The sequence below is a fragment of the Prionailurus viverrinus genome, chromosome C1 (genome assembly GCF_022837055.1).
Source record: "Prionailurus viverrinus isolate Anna chromosome C1, UM_Priviv_1.0, whole genome shotgun sequence".
Lineage (NCBI taxonomy): Eukaryota > Metazoa > Chordata > Mammalia > Carnivora > Felidae > Prionailurus > Prionailurus viverrinus.
In genome coordinates, this window is record NC_062568.1 from 194,226,827 (window position 1) to 194,251,763 (window position 24,937).

At 52.1% G+C, this 24,937-nt stretch overlaps 1 long non-coding RNA gene across 2 annotated transcripts; it reads left to right on the plus strand.

Moving 5' to 3' along the window:
* Positions 1-2,693: 2,693 nt before the first annotated feature.
* Positions 2,694-9,797, plus strand: LOC125171760 (uncharacterized). 2 transcript variants are annotated; one of them, XR_007154419.1, is made up of 4 exons: positions 2,694-3,640; positions 4,033-4,524; positions 6,375-6,426; positions 6,541-9,797. It is a non-coding gene; the product is annotated as an uncharacterized LOC125171760 (long non-coding RNA). The 2 variants fall into 2 exon arrangements; XR_007154418.1 differs by lacking the exon at positions 4,033-4,524.
* The last annotated feature ends 15,140 nt before the right edge of the window (positions 9,798-24,937 follow it).

Consider the following 24,937-nt stretch of genomic DNA (forward strand, 5'->3'; position numbering starts at 1 on the left):
TAAGGCATCCTAGTCAATTCATATATAAAAGCTCGATGCCATTATTGATTTACAATGAGAAAACCACCTGGTCTGAGAGACACTCATATTTATTGAGGGCAATATTTACCTTGCAGGGAGACCGTGACATTGACTGCTAGTCATTCTCAAATATTTCCTTTCTCCTTCTTTCTTTGATAAGAAGACTGCCATATTTCAATGGGGTACATGCTACTTGGCTAGAAACTACATTTCCCAGGCTCCTTTGCAACTAAATGAGGCCAGATGCCCAAGTTTTAGCCAAAGGAATATGAACAGAAGTGATGCGAGCCACTTTTAGGGTTTTGCCCTTAAAAGAATTGGGCGTGCCCTTCCTCATTCTTATCTCTTCTTGCTGGTGGGAAGATAGCAAGAGCTAGAGCAGACACCGCGGATCCAGAAATAGAAGAGCCATTCTGAAGGTGGGCAGAGTTGTCCCACCAGCCTGGAACCACCTACTTCTGACCTCTTCTATGCAAGAAAAATAAACAATTTTGTTTAAGCCGCTGTATTTTTGGATTGTGTCACTACAGCCCATCTATATGAGACTCTAGAGTATCAAGTGGAAACAATAGCACAGAAATGCTGTTCTGTGAATATTACTGTGACTCTATGTATCAGTTAGCTGTTGCTGCATAACAAACCACCAAATTGTTTAAGACTTAAAACAATGATTTATTGGGGCACTTGGGTGGCTCAGTCGGCTAAGCTTCCAATTCCAGCGCAGGTCATGATCGCACCGTTCGTGGGTTTGAGCCCCACGTCAGTCTCTGTGCTGACAGCTCGGAGCCTGGAGCCTGCTTTAGATTTTGTGTCTCACTCTCTCTCTGCCCCTCCCTCACTCGCTCTCTCTCTCTCAAAAATATTTTTTTTTTAAAACAACGATTTATTATTTCCCAGGATTCTGTATGTGGCTGCATTCTTCTGGTTTTTCTAGGGCTTGCTTGCTTGTGAAGCCTCATTCAGTTGGAGGAATAGGTGAGGGCTGGGTTCAGCTGGGACACTGGGGATGGCTGGACTCACTCTCCATGTGTTCTTTCATCCTGAAGGAAGATAGCCCAGGCTGGGTTTCCTCACAGGGTGCTTCCATGAGCATTCTGAGAGAAAGCCCCAGAGCACAACCCCTCATCAGGCCCCTGTTTCTCTTGGTTGCTGACACTTCACTGGCCAAAGCGAGTCACATGGCCAACCCCAGAATCCACCTGGGAGGGGCCTACACAAGGGTGTAGATACTACGAGGCTTGAATCATTGGGCCATTTGGATAACAATCAACCTCACCCCATGAATTTTGGAAGCTTATTATGGGTAATTAGAAATCCTAGTACAGTACTCATTAGGCCCATCTGCACAGGGACTAATAACCCCTGAGGAATTGGGACCATTAAAATTCATTCCTTTATTTGGTTCTTCATCACCTAGCTCCAAACAAGGGTTTCAGATTGTTGATGTAAATACAAAAGATTTTTAAATGATAAAATAAAATTTAAAATGAGAACTCTCATTTAAAATAAGAGGGATGCCTGGGGCGCCTGGGTGGCTCAGTCGGTTGAGCGTCCGACTTCAGCCAGGTCACGATCTCGCGGTCCGTGAGTTCGAGCCCCGCGTCAGGCTCTGGGCTGATGGCTCAGAGCCTGGAGCCTGTTTCCGATTCTGTGTCTCCCTCTCTCTCTGCCCCTCCCCCGTTCATGCTCTGTCTCTCTCTGTCCCAAAAATAAATAAACGTTGAAAAAAAAAAATTAAAAATAAGAGGGATGCCTGGGTGGCTCAGTCGGTTGAGCGTCTGACTTCGGCTCAGGTCACGATCATGCAGTCCACGGTCTGTGGGTCCGAGCCCCGCGTCGGGCTCTGTGCTAACAGCTCAGAGCCTGGAGCCTGCTTCAGATTCTGTGTCTCCCCCTCTCTGCCCCTCCCCCACTTGTGCCGTGTGTGTCTCTCTCTCAAAGTAATAAACAAACATTTTTAAAAAAATGAGTATTGGAGAGAATCAGAACAGAAGGCAAATGAAGGCAGGAAAAGAAGAAAAGATGTTGTCAGGAGTAGGGTCAGAATAAGAGGTACATGTGGGGGGTGGGGGAAGGGAACCTGCCTCTGCTAGGAGAGGTCACAGAAGGGTCATGGGAGAGTGCCTGACAAGATCAAGGAGATGGCCGGGGAATGGGGCTCAGGGGAGCTGGGACAAGGCTATGTCCCAAACACTCTAAGGTGGTGCTTCCCACCCTGCAGAGTGGGTTTAAATACAGATTCTGAGGCCCAATCCTTAGAACGTGGATTTTTAACAAGCTTCCCAGGTTCTGATTCTGAAAGAGATGATCCCTGAACCACATTCTGAAGTGACTTTATAGCCCATAAGCTGGTGCCAGCTTCCAGGCAGGATATTCAGAGGGGAAGAACAAGCAAGAGAGAAACGTCTTGAATAAGTGAATGGCTCTCGGAGTCCCAGGAAGCTTCTAGAAAAGGGAAAGGGATACAGTGTGATTTGGGAGCTTTCCAATAGTTGGGATACTTTATTTCCACACAGAACCAGCCTCTGCCCTGAGTTCAGATATCTCTTAGTAGGTCTCAGCTCTCAGCAATATTACCGGTTCTAGGAACCTGCCCCCATCAAAGGGACTCCACCCCTTCCCTGGCCACTGCTGATTGGACTGGGCTGGCCACCTGACTCAGGCTGGATTAATCCATTTTCTCTGCCAGGAAATCAGACAGAGGTAAGGGGTCTTTGATACTGTGTCCCTTGATGGCCGTTTTCCTTGATGGCAACTGGCCACAGAGCCCTGCTGCTGACCTTCAGGATTGCCCGGTCCCTGCCCTTCCTGGATCCTGGCTCTTCAGCTTCCCTCCATCTTGTGACACACTCTGGCATCCTCCTACTGAATTCCACCTTTGGCTGAGTTGGCTTCTGCCCCTGGCCTCCAAAGGCACCTTCACTACTACAGACTGGCCGAGGGAGTTGGGATCGGAGTTAGTGTGTCGAAGGTTGTCCCTGTGATTCCAAATTGGGCCGTCCCTAAGAAATGGGCCCATCTGGTCAGTTTCCTAAAGAAACCACGAGATGCCAAGGCTGAAGCTGTCGTTTGTTGAAAGAGCTGTGGCAGCCTGTGGCAGCCTGGGAAAGACACTTCGTGCTGCAGCTGGCACTCGCCCCTGAGATGCCGGAAGCTCATCAGTGAGGGGCATAGGAAGAAGCGAGCTAAGGGGAGGCTGCCGGGGGCCTGCACGGGGCATCACCCTCATTCCTCGTTGGACAGAGCCCGCTAGGGGATGAAAGAGATGTTCAAGATCACTCCCATAGTTCTGGGAGGCAGGGAAACTTCAGTGAATGAGATTCCCGTTTCTGGAAATTTACCTGAAGGCTGGTGTGGTAGGTGAGACAGCCCCCTGCAATCCCCACCCCTGGTGGTCAGGTCCCCGTGCAGTCTCCTCCCATGTTAACTAGGGCTGACCTGGGCGACCAGTAGGATATGGCATGTGGTTCTCGAGGCTATGTCATAAAAGACCTCATAGCTTCAGCCTTCTCTTCTGGATCACTCACTGTGGGGAAGCCAGCCACCAGCCCTACAGAGAGGCCCACGAGGTGAGGAACTCAGGTCACCTGCCAAGCATCAGCACCCGCTTGTCAACCAGGTGAGTGAGCCACCTCCCAGTCAAGCCTTCAAGCGCCTGCAATCCCAACGGGCATCTTGACCACAACTTCATGCGAGACCCTTAGTCAGAGCCCCCACAGAATCTGTGAGATAATAAATGTCTGTTGTTTTCAGCTGCTAAGTCTGGGGGCGGTCTAGCAATAGACGACTAATAATGGAGGAGGAGTATGTGCTGGCTCGGAACTTTCCAGAAAACGTCACAAAGGGGACTACGGGATAAAACTTGCATCAAGGGGACCTCGGGCACCAAAGGCAGCCATGGGGATTCCCTGACTTCTATATCAGGGAGAAGGGAAAGGGAAACCCCTTTGGCAATTGAGGGAATGGAGCCCAGACCATTGGAAATAGCTGCTAACGCCCGTGTTCTTTTAGGGTCTGTCCGGCTTCATCACCATGACAGACAAAATAAGTTTAACAGAAAATATCGGGATTGCTGAGTGCCCCTCCTCGGGATAGTGAGAGACCCACCTCTTCTCCTGTGTCTACCAGTCCAGTGGACGCCATCCTGTTTGTTTTGCTTGGTAAAAGAAGAAACCAGAAAATCCGGTCTAGACCACTGAGGGGGCCCGTTCTCACCCGCACAGCCTCTCCCAAACCACAAGTTCCACCAGTTTCTCAGAGCGGACCTGAGGAAGTGAAATACTGCCTGCCCAAAACACCCAGGGGTCTGTCCTGAAGGAACAACTCAGGGGCGTCCCGATTTGTTAGAGCAAAGCTGTCCAGACCATTGATCCAAGCTGCCCCCCTGGGATGCTGAGTCAGCCTGTGTGCTTCCCCGGGAAAGACGGGGAGACTCAAGGTTGGGCTAACAGCTCAGGGACTTCTCATGGCCTGTCCGGGCTTGTCTACTTCCCTTTGGGAAAGGTAGGCCCCTGAGGGTTTCCTAATTCTTCCTCCCTTTCCTGCCTTCTCCTTCTCCATCCCATCTCTACTTCATGCCCACCACATCTCACTGCCTGCAGCCCCAAGGTGCTCAGACACCAGCGCCTTTCCCCCCAGGATCGACTCCCAAGTCGTTCCACTCTTTTCTCGCAAAGATTCTTCTTTCAGGAAACTCCTGAGGGACCTGACAACAGCATTTGGTGACCTCTGTCCTGCTGATGTCCCAGTCTTGATGTGGGGGCCCCTACCCTAACTCACTCCCCAGGAGGAAGGTTTTCTCCCACAAGCCTGGACCCAGCATACAGGGAAGGGCCAAGGGGCTGGGGTAGGACCCTCTTGGGAACCATGGCTGAGGCCCCAATAGGACAGATGCGCCCTCTGGTGGCTCCATGCCACAGCCCCACCACCACTCTTATGCCCCAGCACAGACCTCATTCACGATCTCATGGCCTTCAGGACCCTGCCCGCCCACCCTCGACCCTGTTCTGACTGCCCCTTTACAATGCAGAGGTCTCAGCTAAGGAGGAAAGTGAGGTCACTCCAGAGTTCCTTGTCTGCTGAGTTGTGTGGCACTGAGTTTGTAGTCATTCTCACTACATTCTGAAGAAGTTTTGAGACCCAGGAGAAGGGCTAGAGAGGTACCTTTTATGCTGCAGGCCTCTCTGTGAGTATGATCTTATAGGAAGGCCAGGGAGGGGCGCCTGCCTGGGTGGCTCAGTCGGTTGAGCATCTGACTTTTGATTTGGGCTCAGGTCATGATCCCAGGGTCATGAGATCCAGCCCCGTGTCCAGCTCCATGCTGAGTGTGGAGCCTGCTTAAGATTCTCTCTCCCTCTTCCCCTCTCCCCTGCTTGCAGAAAAAAAAAAAAAAAAAAGTTTAATTTAAAATTTTAAGGAAGGCCAGGGAAATGAGGTGGCATCTCAGCCATCCTTGGGCCTTGAGGGATGGAGGCACAGCCTTGCCACACAGCCAGAGCCAGAAGAGGAGGAGTCTGCTCTCTCCTTGGAAAATGGGAGTAATAAGATCTTAAAAGGAGATTATAGAAGTAAAGCCTTTTATTCAACCTCTGATGAGGTGAATTTTCCAGGGGGAGTGAGCACACGGGTAGCCAGGGCAGGAATGGGGTGGGGTGAGATTTCAGAATTGCAGGTGGCTCCAAATCCTGGCAGCAAAGCCAGGCAAGCGAAGACAAGGACTGATTGCGGCATGTAAGTTTCTGTCTGGAGAACTCAGGAACGTGACCTGTGGGTCTGGGCACATGTTTGTCAAATGAAAAAAAAAAAAAAAAAAAAAAAAAAGACTGAATCAGTGAATGACTAAACCAACAACCCCAGGTGGAAATGGCCCTCTGAAATCCTGAAATCCTGAAATCCTGAAGCGTGAAGACCAGTAATGGTGGAAAATTGGGAGCCGCCCCTCAGTTCCCAGCTCCAGAATTCCCTATGGTGCTGCTGAGAATTCACCTCAGCGCCACCTGCTGGTGGGAACTGACAGTGGCCAGCTCCTGCTAGGCGGGGAAGTCTGTCACCTGGGTGCGGAAGGGAATGGTGGAGGGTGGGACCAGCGTCTCCCCAGGAACAGCTGCTCCCTAATTTATCCTGATCTTCCCGAGGGCCAGTCAAGAAAACATATCAAAGGCTTGGAAAAGGCATGAGAGATTCTTGCGTGTCCTTTGAGAGAAGGTCTGGGGGTCGGCTACAGGTCCTCTGACCATCATCTGATTCTTTAGGGTTGTGTGATATTATTGATTATTTGATTGACTTTATAACTCTGTAGGGATAGAGACAATTTGTAGGAAACAGATAATCATGGAAATGATTGCTTCCCACAGCAAGCAAATGAGTCCTGTTCACAGCACAAAGAAGTTTTGTCTGGTAGAAAAGGTAAGTACCTGAAATCGAATCCTCATTCGAGCTTGTCTTAACATTTTGCTTGTTTCTTGTCAGTTAATGAGCTAAAGAAAACCTCTGACACGTGTTCACTTGTTTTTATTGTAGAGACTCATGACTTTACCTTTCTGAGAATTATATCTGAGCAGATCGCTGGTCCCCAAGGAATCTACAAAGTCTCTCGCACCATCCATCCCTCCTGCCCCCCAATCTGTTCAGGTGGCATCAGCAGCTGCATCCTCTGGGTCGCCACTGTGCCCAGAACAGACTTCGAGGACAAGCTGCCCTTGTGTGCTTCTCCGCCAGCGTCTCCCTCCAGACTGCCAGCTCCCGAGGGCAGGGGCCAGGTCTGATTCTTGCTGGATCTGCAGAGCTCAGTAGATGCTGTTGAATGAATTTATGAATATACTTGGTCTGGACCACACCTCACTGCTGGTGAAGGAGCCTGGTGTATGGGAAGGGCAATTCATTCATGTGGCCTCTGAGCCTCAGTTTTTGCATCTGCGAAATGAGGCTATTTCCTATGTGCTGATGGGAAGGGTGTCTTAAGTAACTGCTGCATAGTTTCCATTTTCTTCTTTTAATTTCTATCGCCACCTCCCACCCCACCCCCCGGGATAGTATGAACAGGAACAGGGTCATTTCCTCCGGCTCTCCACCCTGCAAGGCCCACAGAAAGTGTCCAGTGACGTACTGCCACCCGGTTCATAAACGAGAAGGGGCCAGGGTGCCCACAGCCGGCGGACAAGCAGCAGGATCTACTCAGCAGAAGCCTTGCACTCCAGTGCTGGGGGGTTGAGGGCAAAGGGAGGGCTGGAGACCCGAACACGAACGGGAACCCCAAGGGAATAACTGAAGGGAGAGAATGGCTGCAAGAGGCTGGATTTCAAGAAGCCACAAGTCCCGGCCCCAGCCCCGGCCCCAGCCCCAGGAACGCACCTGCTTCTCTGGCCCCCTCCTTCCCTAAACAGCATCATCTGCTGAGAAAGCAGACTTCTGAATTCCTGGGGTTCGGGCGCCATCTCGTGGCCATTTCTGAAACTGCCCATCCCGGCTGAGCAGAGCCCAGAGATCCAAGAGCAACGGGGAACCAGGCCAACACTCCTCCAACTTTCCTGGCCCCGACCCTCTTCATCCTCACCTTCTCCCTTCCATTTATTGAGCACTGAATATATTCCAGTCTCCGTGTTCAGCCCCTCTCAGGACGTCAGCACGTTTAATTCTTGGAACAACCTTAAAAGGCAGGTAACACTAGTACCATTTTACAGACGATGAAACTGAGGCACAGAGAGGAAAAGGAGGTTTCCCAAGGCCGTACAGCTAAGGAAGTGGGCTAGAAGAGCTCCTCTCTGTACAGGAGAGGGGACAGTGAGGCATTTGATCCTGCTGCTTCGGAGACAGTTGGCTTTGCGGTCCTTTAGCTCTAATTCAAATACGTTTTTGGTGCTGACTCTGTGCCAGACCCTGCACTGGGCGCAGTTACTGGGGTCCAGTAACCCCCTCAGTCCCTATTAACCCCCTCCATGGCACTTATCACTGTATGGTCTGATTTCCTTCTTAAGTGTCCATCTCCCACCGAAACTGTGGGCTTCCTGAGACATAGAGACCGATAGTCTGTTTTCTTTGCTGCTGCATCTCTAGAACTCCGAACTGATCTCAGAACACAGAATCGGTGCTCCATTAACATTTGTGAATGACCTAACAAATCAGTGAATGAGTACAATTAAAACAAAACAAAACAAAAAAACAACTAGGGGCACCTGGCTGGCTTGGTGAGAAGAGCATGCGACTCTTGATCTTGGGGTCATGAGTTCGAGCCCCACACTGGGGGTAGAGATGACTCAAAAATAAAATCTTTAAAAACATAAAAGAACTACAAGAACTAAAAACAAAACAAAACCCACCAACTGGTCTCTGCCGTCAAGGCACTGACAGTCTAGTGTGGAAGGCAGATTGGTAAAGGGCAGGTGTGGTTCCTGTCCCCACCCCTCCCCCTCCTCCCCCCCAACCCCCGCCTTCCCTCAGTGCTTTCCCAGAGGGAGCTTCAGGAGCCCGGAAAAGGCTCCTAACGTAGCCCTGCCCCGAGCCCCGAGGACAAGGCAGCAGAGCTGAGACTCACACAGGAAGGAAGGGAAAAGGCTCTACAGGTAGAGACCACAGGGCGAGCAAGTGCCTGGAGAGGAGAGCCCGCCTGCCCGGAGCCTGCTTGCCCTGTGCGCACTGTGAACTCCAAGCCTCCAGGAGGACCGTCAGGGGAAGGGGAGAGGCCAGCGGGGAATTCACCCAGCTAGCCACTTCAGACAAATCCCTCCCTCGACTCGGCCTCATATTCCTCCTCCCCAAAATGGGAACGAGGCGAGGATGAAATGAGACACAGGGCTGGCACACAGAAGGGAAGCTTAGGTCCCCCAGTGGCTTGCCCCACAACCCCGGATGCACTTCAGGGGCATGGCCTGGGGCGGGGTGGGCAGTAGCTGGGCTCCAGAGGCCACCAGGAAGTAGCCTGAGACTCAGCGCTGGAGGGGGGAAGCACAGCGCCATCTGCTTTAAATCAGCGCCTCAGAGGTCGCAGCACAAGGAGGTCCGGGTCCGAGCACCCAACCCCACGAGACAGCAGGTCCGCCCTGTGATGAATGCACGGGCACCAAGTCGAGGAGGAACCAGGCCGGGCCTCACAGCGAGGGCACGGGAGAGAGACCCTCGGAGGAGCCAATAATCCATTCTTGTTTACTAAGCACCTTCTATGTTCCAGCTATTAGAAACCCTGGCAAAGCAGCAGACGGTAAGCCAATGTAGTGTGTGTGCGTGGTGGTGTTGAAAATTTCTTCTAGGGAGAAAAATAAACACAGGAAGGGGAATAGGGACTGTGGGGGTGGTTGGCAATTTTAAATAGAATGGTGCCGGAGAGCCTCCAGAGAAGAGACCTTCAAATAGAGACCAGAAGGTGTGGTATGGGAGGAAGCCCTGAGGATATCTAAGGGAGGAGGGTCCGGGGCTGAGGGGAAAGCAAGTGCAAATGCCCTGGGGCAACATCGTGCCTGCTGTGGTTCAAGGAGCAGTAAAGAAACCAGAGAGGGGGCTGAGGGGGCAGAGGTAGGGGCCGGATGGAGTAGGGCCGTCTAGACCACTGGGAAGCCCAAATGAGCGTCTAACATGTAGCGACAGAGGTACACGATAGGAGAAAAGCACAGACCCGCTCATTAGGCAACTCTAAACTTGTGTCTCATTACCCAGCCACACCTCCCGCAGTGCGCTATGAATTAATATTTTCTATAAATCCTGTAATTATCCTGTGAATAGCACAATTATATTGCATTGTATTTTGTGTGTTAAAAGCACTCATTTGTTAAATGTAAACATTTAAAATATACCACGTATTATGCAGCTCTTCTTACTTTTTTATTTAATCAACTGGAAGCCTCAAATTGGAAACAGCGGCCGCGGTGGGGGGGGGGCTTTTCTTGACCCTCAAGAGTTCCCTGGAGGCAGGTCTGCTGCCTCACTCAGCCACACCCTCACCTACACGCGCTCATCATTCACCCGCAGTGCCCAGCCAGAACCCAGGGCTGGGAGACAGAGACCACCTCAGGGTGGCCTCAGACGGGTCCCTGCACTGTCTTCTACTACAGCTGTCCCAACTCGCCTAGCTCTTGACATTTTACAGACAGCGTCCCTATCCTCATGGACCTTCACTGCAAAATGGGCAGGGATTAGTGTGTCCATTTTACAGGCGGAAACACTGAGGCTCTGAGAGGTGCCTGCTCAAAGTGACTGAGGACAGAGCAGAGTCTGGAGGAGGCAAGGTGGGGATGGGGAAGGCTTGGAAGTTTAAAGGTGAGGAGAGGAGCAGACGGGTGTCGCCGCTAACCCTCTGGTGGACCGGACCTCAGACAGACCTGGGTTTGAATCTTGAATCCCAGCCCCACCATTTATTTACCTTGGGTAAATTCCTTAAATTTCCCTGAGCCTCGGTTTCCAAATCTTTACAATGGGACTAATGATAGTACTCACCCCGAGACCTTGTTGTGCAGATTCAGTGAGGGAACATGGGCTGTTATTACTGCTGTTTTCAATCATACCAAGTGCTGGGGTTTAGAGGTGGGGTGGGTGGGGAGTAGGGCTGCTCAGTCCATACCCCACCCAGCCGTAGCCACGTGCTGGTAGCCTCCTGCTGTGTCGCTTCCCCTGCCCGTGTGGACAACAGCCATTGTACAACAATCCCAGTCCACCCTTTCCCATCACTCCTGCTTTGTAGTTTACAAAGTGCTTTCATCCGCTCATTCAACCTTTACTGAGTGCCTCCTGCATAAACCAGCCCAGGGCTGGCTCCTGGGTGTCTCCTGGTGAATGAGGCAGGCACGGTCCCAGAGAGCCGACATCAAGAAGCGGATCACACAAATGAACATATAGGTAGAAACTGGGTTAAGGGCTAGGTGAGAACAATATAGGCGGCCAGGAGAGAGAATTACAAGGGGCCCTGATTCAGTCTCAGCGAAGCTGCACAGCAGTGGCCAAGGATAGCGCTCGTCCCCGTTGCCTCAGGGGAGACCCTGAATTTCAGGACAGGGCAGGCACCTGCCCAAGGGCACCGGTGAGGTGGGGTGAAAGAATCAGCACATCCAGCTGACTCCTCCCACCCAAGCTGGCCCAGGGGAAGGAGAGCTCTGGAGTGAGGGCTGGCGGGGGGAGGGGTGGAGGGAGGGGGAGGGTCTGCCAGGACAGGGAGGAAACCTGTGTAGAGTCCTGTGTTTTCTTCATACCTGCTTCACATCTCCTGAGGGATGGGGGACTGGCTCAGGCCCCTGGGGTCTGAAGGGCAGAGTATAATGTTCCCTGCCGTGGGCACCCGTGCCCACTCTTTGGGCAGAACTGTTCTGAGCTTGGGCTCCAGGGGCTGGGCTGTGAGGAGGGGGAGGGTCGCCCCCCAGGGTGGGGGGCTGTGCCAGGCCGGCTTAGCAGCACGCCCGCCTTGCCGGCAGAGCAGGCTTCGGGACTGTGCCTGCTCTGAGTTGAGTCCGTGGAGATACCAGTTGGTAATGACCCCAGAGCCACCAGCCTGGGGGCTCTGTTTCGCCACTTGCAAAGCCCTTGCACAGCTCCTATCTCCTCTGGTGCTCGCCAAAAGCCTGGCGAGAGAGAAAAGGCACCGGCCACGGAGCCGAGAGACCAGGGTTCAAGTCCTAGCAAATGCCGTATCTTTATCATTAAGTCATTTAACCAACGTTCGCGAAGCATTTACACTGTATTGGATACAAGGCGAAGTGCAGTAAGCAAAACAGACCAGACAAGGTCCCTGTTCTCCTGGATTAAAAAAGATAGAAAGTAGTCAAATAATCACATAAAAACCAGGGGTTCGATGCACAGGCGTTGTCCTCTCTCCCTCATGTGAGGCAACCCACGGGCACTTCCTGTCAGCTCTCTAGGCCCAGCCCATGCCAGAACCATCTCTTATCAGGATTGCTGCCCTACCCTGCAAATGAGGCCTCCAGCTTCCAGACAGTGCCGGAAGCCTCCTGAATGCTCTCCTGAGCCTCCCATCAGCTTTTCACTTGAAATGAAATCCAAACTCCGTCCTGTCCCTTACAAGGCCCTGTGTGACCGGCATCCTGTTAACGTCTCCTGACTCGTCTCCTGTCGCTCTGGCCCTCGCTCTTTCCATTCTGGACATACTAGTCCCCTTGTTTCTCAAATCCATGGGCCTCAAGGCCCGTTGCCCTTGCTGTTCCCTCTGCCTAGAATGTTCCACACACAGACTTTTCTGTGGCTTCCTCTCTCACTTCATACAGCTCTCTGAACAGATAGCACATTCCTTCCTTCCATCCTTTGTCCTTCGCTTTCTTCCAGAATACAGCTCAGCACCGCTTAAGTGTTATGTATGTGTTATCACCAGTCTCTCCATCCAGAGCAGGCCTGGTACATGCGAGGCACCGAACAAAAGAGTGAACACAGGGGCACCCTGGTGACTCAGTCGGTTAAGCATCTGACTTCGGCTCAGGTCACGATCTCACAGTACGCGGGTTCGAGCCCTGCATCGGGCTCTATGCTGACAGCTCGGAGCCTGGAGCCTGCGTCGGATTCTGTGTCTCCCTCTCTCCGCCCCTCCCCCACTTGTGCTCTGTCTCTCTCTTGAAAATAAACATTAAAAAAAAAAGTTTAAAAGAGTGAAGACAATTATGAAGTGGAGAAAGGGAATGAAAAATACAGGCAGTCTAACAGATGAGGGGACAGGAGGCCTCAACTCATTGCGGGCAGGGTATCAGAAATGGTTCCCTTAGGACCTGGGACAGCCCTTTAGAATTAATCCAAACTGAGGCAGGGTGGCCAAGCCTTTGAACCTCCCTGTTGACCGGTGGCAGGCTGTCCCTGGAGAAAGGGACCTTGTCCCTGACAGAAGGACATTTGGGCGGAAATCTGAAGTGTGGAACAGAGCACTCGGGCAGAGGGAACAGTCTATGTGAAGGCTGAGAGGCCACAGTGTCCCAACAATGGAGCAGCTGACCGGAGAGTATGGGGGGGGGGGGGAGGGGATCAAGGGAGGTGAGTCAGGAGCTCAGTTTGTCCTAGAAATGACAAAGGGCAGCGGCAGGGAGGGAGCCCGAAGCCATGGAGTGGCTGGGTCAGCTTTGAGTCTCCTGGAGACCCTCTGACTGCCCTGTAGAGAAGCAGAGGCAAGAGAGGAGGGGGGAACCACTTTGGACGCTTTGGTGATTCAGGCATGAGATGATGCTAGGCTTAGGTGGCGGCTCTGGAAATGGAGAGAAGAAGACAGGAAGTCTGACCCCCCGGAGAATCTCCAGTGGGTCCCAGGCAGAGACCCACTTGCTCATGGCTGGATGGCTGTCTCAGGGTCACGTCTGGGCTCTGGTTCCTTGAAGCATTCTGGGAGAATGAGCGCCCAGGCCTGAAGGGGGTCTGGGTGGTGCCCCTGGCATCCATGAGCAGCAACCCCCCCAGAGGGGCTCTCCTGACCCCAGCCTAACTGTGCAAAGTCCAGACCTCTTACAAAGCTCTTTGCGATTTCCCATATTTGTTGGAACTTAAGGCGGGGGTTATGTACGTCCAGGAACCCACTTTGCTCAGCCCCAGCTCTGAGTGTTACTCAGCCTAGTACGCAGAAAGCACGCACTAACTGCTAGATGGCCAGACTAGAGTGTGAAGGGAGGAAAAAGGGGGCAAGTCTGGAGGGACTCCCAACTTTCTTTCTGGTTTGCGTCCTTGGCTTACTTGGGGGCCAAACTGGGAAGGGAAGGTGTAGGATTGGGACATGCCGAGGCCATGGTGTGACTGAGATGCCCAAGCCCTGGGGTCTGGTGCCAACCCTTCGAGGAGCCCCACCATGATGGCGTAAGAGGGAGAAGAGGCCACGGGGATTGCCGGGGGTAGGGGAGCCGGGAGGGAATGGAGTCGCAGAATCGAGGGATCGGGCAATGCTGTCAGGCACCAAGATCCTAGCAAAGGGGATAAGGACAGAGAAGGAGGGCCCCTCAGGAACATGGCAGGCCTGGGTGAAGCATGCATAAGCTTGGGAGGGGGGCTTGGTGAGGGACCTGAGGCTTGGTAAAAGCATGCAGTCTTGGAGGAAGAGGTGAAGAAAACAAGGCCGTATGGAGAGCAGAGAACGAGGTCTGCCCCGGAGCTCTGCCCCCCTCAAGTGCCCAGAAGCTCCCAATTCCACTCTCAGAGCCCAGGGTCAAGACCCCTCCCTCCTCCACTGTGCCTCCTTGAGGTCCCCCTGACAAGTATCCCTTGGGTTGCTTCCTGGGAACTGTTGCCTCGGCCCAAATTCAGGTTGGACAACAGGAAGGACTTCCTGGCTGGGAGGGATGGGAGACCCTGGACAAGGTGAATGGGGGCATTTCTGTCCCCAAACGAGGCATCAGATGCAGTGACTTCTGGAGGTCCCTTTCTAATTGCTGGGCAAAAAAAAAAAAAAAAAAAGGCAGAGTGTTTTACAACCTGGATGGGGCAGGAAAGGGAACTTTTTAGAACAGGGAAGAAGCACTTGCTGACAAAGAGCATCAGCATCAATAGCTCAGACTTAAGCTAGACTCCCTGCATTAAAATCCCAGCTCTGTCACTAACCAGCTGTGTAACCTTGGGTAACTACTTAACCTCTCTGTGCCTCGGTTTCATCTGTAAGACGGGAGCGAAAGTAGTACCCATCTCTTAGGGCTCTTATGAAGCTTGAATAAATCAACTGAAGGGGCACCTGGCTGGCTCAGTTGGTAGATCATGGGATCTCAGGGGTGTGAGTTCAAGCCCCACATTGGGCGTGGAACCGGCTTAAAAGAATAAAACAAATAAACTAAAATGTGTAAGGTGCTCAGAACAGTGCCCGGGACAAAATGAGCCTTATATCAACATTTTAAAAATGAAAGATACTGGTTACTTCCGCTCGTGAGCCTCCTGGGTTCTGGGCACTGTGCCAGGTTCTTTATTCACATTACCTCTACTCCCCACATTCCTCTATAAGATAGTTCTTATAATTCCCATTTTCTAGATGAAGAAACGGAGCCCCAGAAAGGTGAAATCACTTGCCTAAGTTGATCTAGGCTGACTCTAGAGCACTCTTTTTTTTTTTTTAAAGATTTTAAGTATGCTCTACACCCAATATGGGGCTCGAACCCACCACCCCAAGATCAAGAGTTGCACACTCCAGTGATTAAGCCAGCCAGGTGCCTCTCTATCAGCCCTCTTAACTATTATACTGTGTTGCTTTTCTCTATGACAAAGGAAGGGGGGGGTGGACGAAATGACCTCCTAGAGGCCTATCTTGGATGTTCACACCCATACTCACAGCCGCAGACCCCTCCTGTTTATAAACCAACCTCAGCCTCGTCAGAGCCTAGGAAGATTTTCCTAGCTACACAGGGTAACTAATAGCTCAGAGCTGCAACCATCTCATTAGGCAATTATCTCCCTGAGTGCCACGGCAAGGAAGTGACCTCACTGGTCCCTCGACACCACCCTGCCGCTGGGGATGGAGGTAATGAGGGTAATCACGGTAGTGGTGACAGTGACACTGATGGTGACGTGGTCAAGTGATGGAAAAGCTGATGGCTCAGATCTTGATGTTGGTGGAGGAGGCGACGGGGCTGGTAACTGACTCGATGGTGACTTGATGGGTGGTTAGGGTGATGGCTAATGGTGGTGCTAGATCCCAGCATTGAGGGAGAGGTGACAGCAACAGTGGTGACTTATCAGGTAGACCTCAGGGCTGGGTTTCTCGCAGCCTTCATTTGACCCTCCGGATGGGGAGGTTGGAGAGCTAACAACTACATTTCCCTCCCTCCAGCATCTGCCTGTGGAACAAGCTCCACCAATTATTATCTTTTTTGATATAATTTATTGTCGAGTTGGCTAACATACCGTGTGCACGGTGTGCCCTTGGTTTGGGGGGTAGGTTCCCAGGACTCATCGCTTACACGCAACACCCAGGGCTCATCCCAACAAGTGCCCTCCTCGGTGTCCATCACCCATTGCTCCCTCTCCCCCGCCTCCCCCGCCATCAACCCTCAGTTTACAAGCTCCACCAATTAGATTCAGTTGGGCAGGGTTTGGAAAGCTAAAGTGAGGCGCAGTCCTGTGTTTTCTCCTTTGTAAAATAGGACCAAAAATAAAACAGTGCCTGGCACATGATAAGCACCATGTGAGTGTTAGCTGTTATTGCTGGGGAGAGGGGAGGGTATTTGTATGTTGTTCTTGTTTCCTGCCACCTCTAGGCTGTTCCTGCCGGCCAGCAACGTCATGGGGTTCTTTTGCAGCAGCATTCCAGAATGGACACAAAGCCCACGATCCAGGTCAGGTGAAGGGCGGGACCAAGGAAGTGCTAGCATTGGACAGACCAGGCCCCACTCCACGACACTCAGACCTGATTGTCACCATCAGACACCACACTGACCACTGCTACCACCTTTCTGAGCGAGTTCTAAGCCCTCCTGTCTTTGTAGCCCTCACTTGACATTCAAAGCCCTGGGCTGGAGCATCCACATGGCTGAGCCCAGGTTGTGTGTCCCCGTCCTACCTGCCAGGGGTGCGAGGAGGGGTCAGCAGCCCCCTTCAGCTTCAGTAGTGGGTGATGGGGCCTCCCACAGTGGGGTCTTCCCCCGAATGGCAGGAGGGTTTGGAGGCAGGGAGGCCAAAAAAACAAAGAAAGGCCACTCAAAGGAAGCCTAGTGCCTAGGCGGGAATAAAGAGGGAGGCGACTGGACCTTTCAAACCTGACCAGACCCAAAGCCCCTGCGATCACCCACCAACTTCTACTGCCACCCCTATGGGACACTGGTCCATCTTGTACACTCTGGTCAAATGCAGATGGAGCGCTTTGCCCCTTCCCTTTACAGCCCAGCGGAGAGCAGAAGGCAGGCCTAGACATTCAAACAGGATGTTATATCAATGGCCCAGGGAGAATGAAAGGGAAAGGAACATGGACATCTATTCATTGATTCCACATCCATTTATTCGGCACCAACCAGGTACCAATATAGCAGAGGATGAGGTCCCTGGCCCATGGGGCTTACAATCTAGTGGGGAAGAGAGTCAAACCGGTAACACACCCATAGATGAGGCAACTGCAGGGCCTGAAATGTGAGAGGGCTGAAACAGAGAGAGGAGCTGGGGAGCCCTTCCGAGGGAGAGGTCAGGGGAGGCCTCTTCGGGCTGAGGCTGGAAGGATGAGCAGCCAGATGCGCAGAGACGGGGGGCAGTTGTGGGCTCCAAGACGTAGGGGCAGGAGCAGGCTTCCAGAACAGAACGGGTGGCCGTGTAGCTGGAGTAAATGAGAAGCTGAGTGGGAGGAAGAAGTGAGGTAAAAGGTCAGATAAAGAACTGGCCTTTCATTCCAGCCAATGGGAAGCCACTGGGGGCTGGTTTTTTGTTTTTTGGGGGTTGGTGGGTTGTTTGTTTTCATATGAGGAGGGACTTGTCCTCAAGGATGAGTCAGGAAGAAAGAGGAGATGGGCACAGTCCAGGTAGGTGTACGGTAGAAGTAAGGTGAGGGCTTCCCCCATGCTGGGCTCCTGTCTCCTCAATGACATGAGGCTTGGTCATCGCGGCACGAGGGGTGGGGAAAATGGCAGGACATGTGTCCATTAGGCCATGTCAGGCTTCCAGGGTCCAGGATGGAGCCATGATCTAGCCCTAAGGAAGCCAGGCTCTAACCAGCCCTCATGCCCACCAACACCTAGCGGTTCCCTAGGGAGATGGAGGCACTTCCTTGACTGGCCCCTCCCCTGCCACCGAGAAGAGACCAATAGTAGCGACTGAAGCCTCAACCGTCACAATCAGATGTCACCTACAGCCACCATCATAACCACCGTCACCCTCACAACAGGCACAAGGACAGGATAGGAAACCCTGCTCCTGGGAGTGAACCGGACCCTGTAAGCTAGCTGCGGGGGACCTGGGGAAGACACGGTCCTGGGACAGAGCCAGTGGCGTGCTGGAGCTGGCTCCCCCTGGCTTGTGAGAGCTGAGTCTGTGAATCTCCTCCCAATTCTGCATGCAGTAACAGCAGGGGGAGGCTGAAACCAAGCACAGTGGGGGAGTTTTTGCAATTTTTCCCAGCTACCCAGTTCACCAACATACCTCTGGACAGAGCCCTGAAGACAGGGAGAGACCCCGACCCCACCACTTGCCACTGTAAACTCCAGAGCCTGGAGCAGGATCAGCAGGAGGCAGCCAACCACGTCCACAGAGTCTGGAGGGTAGGCCGTCTGGTGGGGGGGGATGTGGGTGGAGACAGGAGGTCATCTGCCCCCAAGATACATCTGATAGTGAACTGGGACCCTGCATATTAGCTCAGGGACATCACCTTCACCGGAGCCTCTGCTCCAGCCCAGGAGCCCAGGAGTGGGCTCCCAGCCAGGCCGCCTGACTCACCATCCTGGAGTTGGAATCCTGGGCTGGGTCTGTCCTGGAAGGGCTGCTTCTCCCCGTTCCCTGATCTCAGGATGAGCCCTGACCCTGGTCACAAACTGGGCCTGAGCCCGGTGACAAAAGATCTCCACCCAGGCCCAGACAGAGCCCCACCCTGGTTCTGGGTTGGGCTCTGATAGGCCACAGAAAACACTCTCACCTCCATCTGCACACAGGCCCTGGCTCAGCCCTAGACTCACAGGCCCCTGCGCCCCAAGCGGAGCAGGCCTGGAGAGGGATTGGCTCAGCACCTCTGCAGTCCTCCTGCCTGGAAAAGCAAATGGTGGAAAACAAAACAAAATTAAAAGTCGCCACCAGCTCCTCCTTGCTTTAGTGACACATCTCTGTCTTAGGAAATAAGGCCTAAGGGCAAAGTACATTTTCTAAGGCTAACCCCTCCCCACCTCTGCCAGGCTCCCTCTTCGATTTGGAGGATTCTTGCCCTAAACTGTTCCTCCCACTGTCCCCAGACACAGGCCTCCCTGTTGCCAGGAGGAGAGAGAGCTGTGAAAGTCCCAGGAACTTCATCTGAGAGCCTAGGGGATGGAGGCCAGGATCTTATCTGGCTTATGGACTTGGGCAAGACTCTTCTCTTCTCCACACCTCAGTTTTCCCATCTGTACAGTGGGAGATTTAGCCCTCCTGCTCTAATATCCAAAGTTAGGAAACCTGATGGAAATTCAGGGCCCCGTATTCAAGCATCGGAAGGGCTGTCTTTTCTGGGTAATTCAGATCCAGGGGACCCACGAGACCCAAGAAACTTTTCCTAAAACACGTATGGGCCACTGGGTCCAAGTACTGGCATATCCTCTTAGTTCTGGTACCCTGTACTGGTGACTTAGCTTCTCTGGCCATCTGTTTTCTCATCTGTCAAATGGCAATAACACCAAGTTTGTGAGGATCAAATGAAGTAGTGGCAAGAAAAGTGCTTTGTAAGCTGCAGGGTACAGTACTCCTGGGAGGGAGGGACAGTTATTATTGGTGTCGGTATGGGTTGATGTTTTGCCTTCCAGCAGAGCCCAGAAAGTGGACCAATCTGGCCTAGCTCTCAAGTGGGAGATCTCCTCAAAGTCTCTCCAGGACCCTCGACCCCAGCCCTGCCAAGAACCAGCTTGAGCCCAGCATAAGCCTGCTACCTGGCCTCCCTACCTCAGGACGGGACAAATCTTCCTCACTGGACCCCAAAGATTGCAGGCTTTAGAGCTGGACCAGCCTTGGGGATCCTCAGATCCCATCTCCTTATAGTGGCCCAGATAGGAAAGGGGCTTGCCCCAGGAGGCACACAGCATGTTAGTGGCAAAGCTGGGCCTCAGACCCAGCCCTCTCCTTCGTATGAGACTCTTTGCTCTAACTCTGGCCTCTAAAAACAGTGCCCCCTGGAATCCTGACAGCACCAATGCCCCTGCAGCTGCCCCAAGTCAGCAGACCCTGGCCAGGCCGGGACTCTGGGAGAGAGGGGCTGTCCAAGGCATCCCTCCACAGGCTTCACGCTCTGACGGGCTCTCACCTCCTCCAGAAAGCCTTCCCTGACTGGCACCCAGAAAGGCTCAAAAGTGACTTTCCCCCCACACCTCCCCTTTGACAGAAAACCCCTTAAAGATGAAAGGCGTCTGCCTGCCCGTCTGCTAGCCCCTACATGGAGTTTCTTCAGGGTAGAAAACAGTTGAATTCTTCTGGGCTTCCCACCACAGGAGACTAGCCCAAACTGAGGGCAAAGGGAATAAGAGGAGAAGAAAAGGGGAGGGGAAGGGAGGGGAGGGGAGGGCAGGCTGGGCAAGTGATCACTGCCCTGGGAGTTTGAGACCCAAGCCATTGGCAGGGAAGAGGGTGAGGCTGGCAGGACTGGAGACCCGGAAGCCCCGCCTCCTTGGACTTCAATTCCCCGGGCCTTCCTCCCTCCCCCACGGTCCATTCCCCCAGGGCGGGCTCCTCCCGTGGGAACTGCTGTCTCGGCATACAGCGGCGCCCAGCCACGCGGCTGGCAGGAATGAGGCTGGGCAGCGGTCGGGGCGGGCCTGGACAGGGCTGCCCCTTGCTCGGGCCTGGGGACCGGGCAGCTGAGGGCCGAGGCAGGCAGGGAGGGCAGCTGCGTGGGCCCTGGGAGCTGGACGCGCGACCTTCTGCTGCCTGCAACAGCGGCCGGACAGCACCTGGGAGCTGGTTAGAGGTGTAGACTCCCAGGTCCTACCCCGGACCTGCGGATTCAGGATCTGCATTTTAACAAGAGCCCCAGGTGACTCCTAGGCACATCACCATTTGAGAAGTCCTGTTCTAACAAGAGTCCTCCTGCGTGCGTACAGGTTAAAGAAAAGGCGCCTACAAACTTCCAGTTATAAAATGAGTAAGTCACAGGGATGTAATGTACAGCATGGTGACTACAATTAATAACACCGATTGTGTATTTAAGAGGTGCTGACAGAGTAGATCTTAAAAGTTCTCACCACAAAAAAACAAATTGTAACTTTGTATGGTGACAGATGTTAACTTCTCGTGGTGATCACGTCACAGTATAAACAAATATCTAATCATTACGTTGTACACCTGAAACGTATAATGTTATATCAAGTATACCTCAGTTTCAAAAATTAAATCATGAACAAAAGACATAGATTACCTTCCTTTTATTTCTTCTTTAAGTTTCAGATAGGATATTATCTTTTTTTCCCCCCCCAAATTAGGAATGTATAAGTAGGATTATATTACCTATGAATTGTATTCCATCACAGGAAAGAGGTATTGCAGAATATTTGTTATAAAATGGCGCGTGGGGGAGGGGAGTGCCTGGGTGGCTCAGTCAGTTAAGCATCCGACTTCGGCTTAGGTCATGATCTCACGGTTTCGTGAGTTTGAGCCCCACGTCAGGCTCTGTGCTGGCAACTTAGAGCCTGGAGCCTACTTTGGATTCTGTGTCTCTGTCTCTCCCTGTCCTCCCCTGCTCGCTCGCTCTCTCTCTCTCTCTCAAAAATAAAGAAACGTTAAACATGTTTTTAAAAAAATGGAGCGTGGGGTCTGCTGGGGCTGGAAACCCACGGATGAGAACCCGCTCCTGTTTTCAGTCAGCAACCTCAGCCCTGAGGAGACAGAAATGGGGGTGAGCAGCCCTTGAACCTGAGAAGCTTCTACTCTAGCAGGGGTAGACTACTCTAGCAGACTCATATCACCCACCACTTTCCTGAGCCTCAGTTTCCTCACTCATGGAATGGGCATAATTAATCATCAGTCATCACCACTTCTAACAGGCTCCACCAAGCTTGGGGACAGGGAGGAGCTTTGTGAGCAGCCTCAAACCTGAGGCAGGTGAGGTCCCAGAGTGCCCTGTTCACAGCTCAGCCTTCTGGTGCATCTTCCTGCCCTTCCAGCCCCCAGCCCTCCTGTTCTTCCCTCGAGCCTCGTCTTCATCTATGGTCTTACTCTTCTTCCTTCCTCCTTGATCTCCCCCCAAAAACACCTGTCTGAACCTTGCTCCCTTTAGCAAATTAGCACTGTTTCCGGAAGGAGCAACCATTCATTGAATGCCAAGTACACAGGCATCACTCGCACACGGGGTCTTTTATGCCAGCCCTGAGAGGTAGGTGATAATGCCCCCAATAAACAGATGAGGAAACTGAGGCTCAGAGAAGGGGAGTGATGTGCATCCAGAGCGCGCAGAGCCAAAAAGAGGCCCAGGTGGAATAGGAACTCAAGCTTTGGGCTCCCACTACCGCAGGCTTCCTCAGCTGGAAAGCAGGAACCAATTTTCAGTGACCTTAGGGAGGACTAAATTTAAAGTCTCGCCTCAGGGATCTGGCTGTGGCCACACTGCACCACTCCCTGCCAGATCTGCTTCTAGAAGAGTGCTCCTTCCTCCTTTCTTCAAAGCATCCCTTCACTCATTCCATGAATATTTATTGAGCGCTGAATAACCGGCAACGCGGTTCCAGGAGCTGGGGTACACAGAAAACAAAACCAGGCAAAATCTCTGCCCTCCTGGAGCTTCTGTTCTAACAGGGAAAAGGAAAACAAACAAACAAACACACGCGCACACACATAGCCACCCACCTACCCCCCCTCCCCCCACACACACACACAGCATGATGTGTAGATGGCGTTGGGCGCTATGGGAACCATAAAGAGGAGAGAAGAGGTCTCTGGGGTGGGAGATTGCCATGCTCATTGGTTAGTGAGCAAGGCCTCGGTGAGAAAAGAACCCGGAGGAATGAGGGAGAAGCCAGGTGGCTCTCAAGAATGAGCTGGGCAGGGGTGCCTGGGTGGCTCAGTCGGTTGAGCGTCCAACTTCGGCTCAGGTCATGATCTCGCAGTTCGTGGGTTCGGGCCCCACATCGGGCTCTGTCCTGAATGCTTGCTCAGAGCCTGGAGCCTGCTTCAGATTCTGTGTCTCCTTCTCTGTCTGCCCCCCTCCTCCGCTTGCACTCTGTCTCGCTGTGTCTCTCAAAAGTAAATACACGTAAAAAAAAAAAAAACATAAAAAGAGTGAGTTGGGCAGATGATAGAGCAATCGCAAAGGCCCTGGGGTGGGACAGGAGCATCCAGGAGGCCAGTGCACCTACAACAGAGGAGGGAGAGGAGAGGAAGAGACGAGGCGGTGGGTATCCTGGAGAGCCTTGTGATTCGAAGGACTTTGGCTTTCTTCCAAGTGAGATGGAGGTATTGCAATGGCGTGACCTGGCTTATGTTTTAAAAGGATCAGCCAGGCTGCTGGATTGAAAACAGACTGTAAGAGACAAGTACAAAAGCAGGGGGCCAGTAGGGAGACTCCAATAATCCAGGAGAAGGGCGATGGTCACGAGGTGGCAGTAAGTGGCAGTTGGGGGTGGGATGGGGTCAGACTTTGTATTCAGAAGGCAAAGCCAACAGGACTTGCTGACACCTGATGTGGCACATGAGAGAAAAGGGAGCAAAAAAATCGCTTCGGATTTTCAGCCCAAGAACTAGAAGTTGCCATGTGCTGCGGGAGGAGCATTTCAGTTCGAGAATTCTGCTCTGGATGTGTGAAGTTTGAGAAGACAACAAACACACAAGAACAGACGGTTCCCAACTTAACGACGGGTCACCTTACAATCTTTTGACTTTACAACGGTATGGAAGCGATATGCATTCTGTAGAGACGATACTTCAGATTTTGATTTTGGATCTCTCCCCAGGTTCGAGATATGGGGTTAGATCCTGGGTCCTCTCGTGACGCTGGGCAGTGGCATTGGTGGCTCCCAGTCAGCCAGCGATCACAAGGGTAAATAACTGATACATTGACAACCATCTCGCACCCGTACAACCATTCCGTCTGTCACTTCCAGTACAGCATTCAAAACGTTGCAGGAGATATTCAGCACTTTATTACAAAATCGGCTTTGCGTGAGATGCTTTTGCCCAACTGTAGACCGATATAAGCATTCAAGTACGTTCAAGGTTGGCTCAGTTAAGCATCCAACTCTTGATTTCAGCTCAGGTCATCAGGTCATGGTTCGTGACATGGAGCCCCGAGCCAGGCTCCTCACTGACAGTACAAAGCCTGCTTGGGATTCTCTCCCTCCCTCCCTTTCTGTGCCTCGCCTGCTCATGCACTCTTTCTCAAAATAAGTAAATAAACACTAGAAAAATAATTGCATAAGCCTGCAATTGGGAAGCGAGCTCGGGCCTGGAATACGTAAAGCTGGGGTTTGCCAGCACGTGGATAGCCTTTAAAGCTTGAAACTGACTGAAATCACCAAGGGAGTGAGTACAGACAGAGAAGACGCGAGGACTAGGGAGTGAGTCCTGGGCATGTCACTGCTGAGAGGTTGAGGGAACGAGGAGACAACAAACCAGCAGTCAATGAAATAAAAACGTCAGGGCGGTAGACTGTCTTAGATACCAAGTGAAGCAAGTATTTCAAGAAGGAAGGAGTGATCAGCCACAAGTAATTTGCAGGTCTAGTAACATACGAGGATTAAGAATTAACAATTAGAATGGGAGGGATTTTTCAAATCACATATATGCTAAGGGACTTATATCTAGAGAACTTTATATCTAGAGGACTTACATCTTTAGATATCAAGAACCCTTAAGAGTCAACAATGCTAAAAGTAATACAATTACAGAATGGGCAGAGGACTTGAGAGACGTTTCTCCGAAGACACAGACAGCCAATAAACACACGGAAAGATGTTCAGCACCATTAGCGATCAGAGAAATGAAAATCAAGACCATTCCAACACCACCTCATACCCACTAAGATGGAGATAGTAAACAAACGAAACAAGTGTTGGCGACGATGGGGAGAAATTGGAACCTTCGTACGCTGCTGGTGAGAACGTAAAATGGTGCAGCCACTGTGGGAAACAGTCTAGCATCTCCTCGAATGGTTAAACATCAACTTCCCTTATGACCAGCATTTCCACTCCCAGGAATATACCCAAGAGGAATGAAAACATATGTCCACACAAAACCTTGACAACACCAAGAATAAGCTCTAACTATAGACTTGGGATGATTGTGACATGTCAACATAAGCTCATCAACTGTCACAAATGTACTGCTATGGTGGGGGTGTTTATCATGGGGGAGATTATGCGTGTGTGGGGGCAGAGAGCATATGGGAACTCTCTGTACCTTC